At 45.8% G+C, this 7,848-nt stretch overlaps 1 long non-coding RNA gene across 1 annotated transcript; it reads right to left on the bottom strand.

The window, feature by feature from the left end:
• Nucleotides 1–422: 422 nt before the first annotated feature.
• Nucleotides 423–1,888, bottom strand: LOC130211790 (uncharacterized). Its single transcript, XR_008835158.1, has 2 exons — nt 1,599–1,888; nt 423–1,028 (listed from the first exon to the last, which is right to left on the bottom strand). It is a non-coding gene; the product is annotated as an uncharacterized LOC130211790 (long non-coding RNA).
• Between the last annotated feature and the right edge of the window lie 5,960 nt (nt 1,889–7,848).

The following is a 7,848-nucleotide window of genomic DNA, read 5'->3' on the forward strand; positions in this document are numbered from 1 at the left end:
AACTCTAAATCTGTCCTTCTGTACACATTACATCTATTGCATCTGTCCATCCTAGGAGAGGGATCCTCCTCTGTTGCTCTCCTCCAGGTTTCTTCCCTTTTTTTCCCCCTGAAGGGTTATTTGGGAGTTTTTCCTGGTCCGATGTGAGGTTTTGGGGCAGGGATGTCTATGTGTACAGATTGTAAAGCACTCCGAGACAAATTTGTAATTTGTGAAATTGGGCTATACAAATAAACTGAATTGAATTGAATTGAATAGGCCTACGTTGACTGACTGTACTTTTATACACATCTCTGTTGTAGTGAAGTTTACCCTGATACAGGAATCAATTAGCAATTGAACACACAGGCATATTAATTATTGTTACAAACATGCATCAATTCTAATATAAATCAGAAAACGCAATAAAAGACTACAAAACCTCAATGACAACATTTTATTGATAAAATGACTTGCATATTAATATAATCTTCCCTTCCCCTGCCCGCTTCGCCCGTCTAGCTGGGTCGGCAGCCTTCAGCAGAGTGGTGGGGGCTATTGATGGCTGCCACGTCAGAGTGAAGCCCCCAGCGGAGGATGCTGCCTGCTATTTTAACAGGAAGCTTTTTCATTCCATCCAGCTGCAGGCCATCTGTGATTATAAGTGCAAATTCATAGATGTGTGTGTGGGCTACCCAGACTCAGAGCATGATGCCAGGGTCCTGAATAACAGCCCCATCTTCTATGAGCAGTCATACCCTCCACCAGGATACTGTATCCTTGGGGATGGTGGCTCCCCCTGCCTGTCCCAACCCATCTGCCTCATGACCCGCTTCAGGCAGCCTGTCCACCTCCAAGCTACAACTGCTGCCTGTCAAAGGCGAGGTGTGTTGTGGAGAGGTCCTTCGGGATACTGAAGACGCGATGGCGGTCCATCTTCTTAAAGGCCCTGGAGGTGGATGTGAGGTTTGTGCCAGAGGTCATTGGAGCCAGATGCAGATGTCGGGAGGGCAGCAGAGGACCAGCACCAGCACCTCCAGGAAACGTCTCTGGGGCAGGAAACAGAAATAGGATACCCATTCAGTGCTCTGTCCCAGACCACGATTACATTTAAATTAATACATACACGACATTAAAAAAACACACAACGATGATTGAAAGCTACAATTATTTCTAGAAGGACAAGCTTAGATAGCTATCGTAACGGTATTAATTATCGGGCGTGTGGCCAAACGTTCACGGTGTCATGTTAACCAGTTATTAAACTGAGCATATCCATTGTTAATCCATAATTAAAATTGCTATTTCGATTGGTTAACGTTGTTTAACACTGTCCGATGACTGACATAGCCATCTGTCGTCGGACTTGCCGCTGGAGCCCGCCACCTGCCCCGCTCGTCAAGCGAAAAGTGTCCGATAAAAGTGCACCTTCGTCGGACTGGCAAGAGGACCGGGTGGTGGATTACCCAGCTAGCTTATCATAACTGCCATGCAGATCCAATGGCTTCTAATGCTACCTAGGTATGCTAACTGTCGGTATATATCATATACATCGTTAACTCCACCAAATACTCATGTCTTTAATACCAGTACAATGTGTAATTACCGCTGATACTTACATTTACGGTCTGTAGCTTCGTGGTCTACCGCTTGTGCTGTCCGCCATTGTTTTTGAAATAAAATGAAAAGCTGGCGAAATGGCTCCTCCTCTTCCGCTACGTCACCAAGATGGCGGCCGCTTAGTGCGAGTAGTGTCCATCGTTTTACACTACATTTTTGGCCCGTTTGCAGTGCACCATCCGGGTACTTTCAGTGCACTGCATTTTGCTGGTTTTGTCAGTGTGGCGCACTTCGAGCACTTCGAGCACTGAAAGTCAGTGCTCGAAGTGCTCAAGTGCGCGGTAGTAGACACAGCCCTTCTCTCTATGAAGGGCTGTGAGAAGCTAACGTGAGAGTCTGTTACCAGGAAACTCTCCGTGTCACGAATCTGCTGCAGCTGTCTGCCTCAAGAGAGAACACCACCCTGGGGGCGTGACCCTTCTCCTCTGCCTGGGATCTCATTGTGGAGCTGCTGAGTGGATTAAACCTTTATCCACGGTAGTGTGAGTCTCCGGTTGACTAGTTATCGACTGTATTTGATGTATTTTGGACTAGTGAGAGAAAGGACATGACAACGATGTGTTGAATGGATGCAGGTTGTCCTCAGATCGTCACAATTGGGAATTTACTTTCTTCCCCATTAAATATTTTTTATATTTCTCAACTCGTTTTATTCTGGGAAATATTTTAGCAGTTTTCACATTTGTGTCATTGTGCTGAGCATGCATAATAGATATAATGTGATTGTATTCCACTTTATTAACCCTGTGAAGTCTAACTCATCAAATAATATTCATGAAATTCTGATTTTGGGAAATTGAAGGGTTTATTTTATCTTTAGTAAATACAAATTTTAACAAAATGTCCTTTACATATATGTTTTTATCAAAGTTGATACATCAGGCATATTGGTACATTTATTGATCACGACAATATTAACTTTACATTTCCCACAGTAGACAGAGAAGTACTTTTTGTGTGTGTGTGTGTGTGTGTGTGTGTGTGTGTGTGTGTGTGTGTGTGTGTGTGTGTGTGTGTGTGTGTGTGTGTGTGTGTGTGTGTGTGTGTGTGTGTGTGTGTGTGTCTTCCCTGTGTCCCCTGATTGGTCATTCACTTCAGCTGCCCTCAGCCACTCCTCTGCCTGCTGTGTGATTGCAAGCCCCGCCCTCATTGTTTCCACCTGTGTCTCGTCCCCTGTGTATTTAGTCTGCTCCTCGCTCTGGGCCAGATCCTCTTGGTATCCCCTCGTGTTGCATCACCTTCCAGCCTGAGCTCCTCATGTGACGGCTTCATTTAGACTCCTGTTCTCTGCCCTCAGATACCTGACACTCACCTGTTCTTACATCTCTGCCTGGTCTCCATGTTGGAAGTGATCAATGGCTTCCTTTCTCTCAGCAGGATATCTCCTAGCGTTGGCCTTTAGCGTGGGGGTTGCTTCTGGTTCTGGAGAGGATAGTGGTCTGCAGCACTTGATTCTGCTCTTCCCTGTGCTTGTGGGAAGTGGCAACAGAAGCCTGAAACCTTCTCAAGGCCTTGGGGTTCTTCTGGTCTCTTCTGGAGAGGGTCCATGTGTTGACCTCTGTGACCGTGTGCCTCCACATGTACATGAACCAGCTTCTGAGCTCAACTTGTAGAGCGCAGACGGTACATCAAGGAGGTCGACACCGCGATTAACAATATCTGGAATATTTACCTCCGTGTCCCGGGGAGAAATCTAATGTGTGTCTGTTGCGTTAACAGTGAACTCCGTGTCACGAATCTGCTGCAGCGGTCTCCCTGAAGTAATCGCTGGTTGGAGCCAAAACAAGATCAAATGTGACACTCAATACACAACTCTAGAGTACACAACAGCTACACACAGGGAGGCTGGCCTGGTCTCCGGACCTCTGCCACGTCGATGGTGGCCTCCATCCTGCGAGGCACCTGCTACCTTAGCACGTGCATTTACTCACTGCTTAATTGTCACATCTTCTCTCTGGTCGAATTCCTTCAACTTCCAGAAGTAGCACTGAGAATAGAAATTACAATTCTGTATTTAACTATTTCATATCTTTAACTCACAATATAACCTTAAATCACAAAGGCACTTGGAGGGTCACATTATTAAATAGTCTTCTGTCATAGTTAAACATGTCACTGTTTTTGGCTGCTGGGCCTCCGGCTCAAAGTCACAGGTCCCGTTTGCCGATTCCTGGCTCTGGAGAGCAGCAGGATGCTCCCTGTGCTTCAGGCGCTGTTGAAGCATCTCTGTTTGAGCACATGTCCCCTCTGGCTAATAGTAATGCTAACGAGCGCCACGTCGAGGCTGGACACCATGCATAAGGCCCAAGGGGAGTTATGTGCCCCACAATGTTTTTGGGGCTCTGAACATAAATTTTTTTTGGGGGGGGTTTTTTTTTTTATGTTCATTTGGATACTCACTGAGATTAAAGATGAACTAGTTCAGTGTCAAATATATCTTCAATGGAAAAATATATACTAATAATGCAAAGAAGAGCTGTCACGTTATTTCTCGTCTTTCGAATTTGCTCGTTCACTGTCGATGGAGACAGTTTCTGAAGCCCCCCTGAAACGGGCCGAACGACGCCCCTGTGCAGGGCCGTGCAGTCCATGGGTCTGATGGTCCTTATGCCGAGGATCGATACTCTGGATGCAGCTGTCAGTTAGTTTTACAACTCAAACTCCTGTCGTAGAAACCTGTCTCCGGGGATAAGGCGGGGGGCAGTGCGGAGAACTTTACATATTCCAAAAGTACGTGGAAATATTTACGTTAACGGGTTACGCTTGTGACGGCACAGACGGTTCAGACCATGGAGGGAAAAGGAAGTCATTGTTGGCGCTGGTCAAGAGCGTCTCTCCAATGAGCAATGAGTCGTACACAGAAGTATAGATGTGCTGTGAACTACACAAGGGTTTGATGATAAATTTCATAAAAACAAGGTCCCTGAAAGCACCACTGTGTTCACTCCTCCTTCGGTGGCTCTCACAGGAAATGTATTGCCGCGTCTTAGCGCTCAGAAGAAAGCTGTCGTATGTCATACAGGACAGTACACTTGAAATTGTACACATATTATTCTGCGAAGAGGAGTTTGCTAATGAATAATTTCTGATGAAATTAACATAGTTAAGTGACATATTTGGAAAGCTGAATGAAATGTTCCTATTCCAGACCGAGCAGCTTTCTCAGACCAGGTTTCACTGAAGCTGAGATGAGGGTCAGGAGACCTGATCAAGATTATTGATTCCTTTGAGAATCTGAGTGAATTTGAACTAATACTGATCCAACTTGACGGCTCTCACATATCTGCACTCGTTAAGTTTAATGCGTTTATTTAAAAATATATTTAGTGTAAAACTCATTATTGCCGAATATAATTTTTTTAGTTTCACAGGTTGCACTTATCTTGAAAAGATATTGTGTGCCAAACATGATAAATGCAGCCACAATAAGCTATTTGCCTCGTGAGTTATATTTTGCACAACTTTATTTGCCTTGTTCTCTCAAAGTGATTGCACTCTTTGTTTTGGTCTGATGGAGCAATCTGGTTTAATAAAAAGTCAATGCAATTTTCATTTATTCTATTTGAAAGAGCAAGGTTGGAGTCAAAGTTATTTCAATAAACATTCAGCATTTGTTCCTCTGAAGTGGGGCGGCTCGCTTTGAGCAGCACCGTGTACCGCATGCTGCTCGCTGCCCAACAAGGAGACGCTGTGCAGCCACAGCCCTCCTGAGGAGCTAAGTTACGCAATAGTCGTCGCTCCACGGTCGTCCTGACATTATGTAGCCGCTTCAAGTGATGAGCTAACGCCTTGTACTCATGAATGAATTGGGCACGAGTTTCTCTGAACAGCTGACGTGTCTCTGGCTAAACGTGCACGTCCTGGAACAAGAGAGCGACGCAGGCCGTCTGCTGGTTTCTATCCCCCTTCCTTCAGTGTCACTCTGGGGGCTACCGGGACCAAAAGCACATGCCTGGAACTGGGTGGAGAGGGGCTATCACCTGCAAAAGAGACCGAAACTCTGGGACCCTTAAATCTAAATTACCCCCTCCAAGAAAATATTCAATTTCCCCCCATTTTAGGGCCCTTCCCCTGGGGCCACTGCTACCAAACTTGGGGGTATTCATGGTGACACTACTCTTAATTTAGAAAAAGGACCCAGGACTGAGTGCATTTAAAGCAATTTATTTTGAATTTACAGACGCCATTATTCATATCATCCTTTTCGACTCTGCTTTTCCTGGTCCTCATCCGCCTCCATCTACTCTGCGTCCTGCTCGGCAGCCGAGTCGCCACTGTCCTGGTCCTGGGTGGTGGAGGAGGAGGCAGTCACCTCCTCAAAGTGCCCCCTCAACTCCGTTGCTTGGCTGCGGTGGAGGACCAGATAATAGAAGCGGTCGGCGGTCGAGGTGTTGTGACACATGAACCGGGCGAGCTGGTCCCTGGTGGTTTCATTGTGGACGTTTTTTGCCTGGAAACTGTAAAAGTGAGCGTCGAGCAGGCCGATGCAGCATCGCACAGAGGGTGGCTAGAGGACTGCACTTACATGACCAGACACCGCCGTCCTCAGGTCCGTGAACATAGGCCGTCCAGGCAGGCCCATGTGGGCCCAGACCGTCTGCATGTATTGGACCATGTTTTTCAGAATCAAAAAAAATAAAAGATAAAATGAATAATTTATCAAAAGAAGAAAAAAACAGCACATGCTAGGCATACCTCAACTGTTGTATTGAGGGTTGACTGGAGCTGGAACCCGTAGTCCGACACTGACCCTCTTAAATGGGACACCCTCACAGGCGTATTGCCAGATTGTGGAGGGCTGCTCCACAAACAGTGGCACCCGTGTGTCCCCCTGGAAATACAAAAATAGGATTTTACAATGCTGACTATGCATATTAACCCATGGGTCTTTATTAAATAGCCTACCTGCTTCAGGGTGACGTTCCACAGAGGGACCGTGTCCCTCGCCACCACCACCTTCTTCGCAGAAGAAACCTGAACATGGTGGATTTGTATGTTAATGTTCACATTTCATAAAAAAACTTGAATATTTGTATGTATTCTCCAAGAATGTACTACATTTGTTTCCACATCGCAGTCCTGTTGGACAGAACATGACTTACCTCCTCACCCTCAACGGTGAGGAGACCCACGGACTCCCTGCTGTTGCTGAGGGGGGTCAGAGCTGAATGCGGATTAACCAGGGCTTCTGCCTCGTCTCAGCTCTGTATTTAACATGATGTCGCTGCTCCGATAACATTTTGTTTCTTTATTTATGTTAATTTGATACGGGGGAGATGCCCCGCGTAATCCATATCCCCGGATCACGAAGCACCCCCCCTCTCACTTTATCTCTGAACTCCATCTGATGGCTATCACGGTGGATCAGTGGTTAGCACTGTCGCCTCACAGCAAGAAGGCCCTGGGTTCGAATCCCGGTCGTCCCGGTCATTCCAGGTCCTTTCTGTGTGGAGTTTGCATGTTCTCCTCGTGTCTGCGTGGGTTTCCTCCGGGTCCTCCGGTTTCCCCCACCATCATAAAAACATGCACCGCAGCCTCACCCCGATTCGTATGGATGTGAATGTATGTTGGTGGTGGTCGGAGGGGCCGTAGGCGCAGATTGGCTGCCACGCTTCCGTCAGTCTGCCCCAGGGCAGCTGTGGCTACTGATGTAGCTTACCACCACCGGTATGACTGTGTATGACTACTGGACTCTGAACTGTAAAGCGACTTCGAGTGTCTAGAGAAGCGCTATATAAAATAAATGATTATTATTATTATCACCGAATTTGATTTTGTGGCTTGTGCTGTCGCACCTGCCGCCACAAAATCCCAACTAATGACCCTGTGCTGGTCTTTTATCACCACCACGCATATGTGGAGTGGTGGCGGTTTGAAATATGGCACCTGGGGCCTTGTGGAAATTATGGATTGCAGCATTCTGAAATAAAAAAATATACATAAGTTGCAAAAAGCCTCCACTTCATATACTTTTCTTTATGTTCTGTTTTTAGTATTCTATAGGGTCATGTATTCATTGACTATATTTTAGGCTATATGACCCTGAACGAATGACAAGAATAGCTTTTTGCCTTCTCAATCTTAAAATGCTTCTCTTCACAACACTTTTAAATCTTATAGATGCCTTTATAGACATATTTTCAGTCTTTTCATTAAACCATAGCGTAATTAATTTGACCAAGTTTGATTTTAAAAGGGGTTTGCATTTTTTACACTCCCTTTTTAAAAATATAAAGACAATGGGACCTG

The sequence above is a fragment of the Pseudoliparis swirei genome, chromosome 21 (assembly GCF_029220125.1).
Source record: "Pseudoliparis swirei isolate HS2019 ecotype Mariana Trench chromosome 21, NWPU_hadal_v1, whole genome shotgun sequence".
Lineage (NCBI taxonomy): Eukaryota > Metazoa > Chordata > Actinopteri > Perciformes > Liparidae > Pseudoliparis > Pseudoliparis swirei.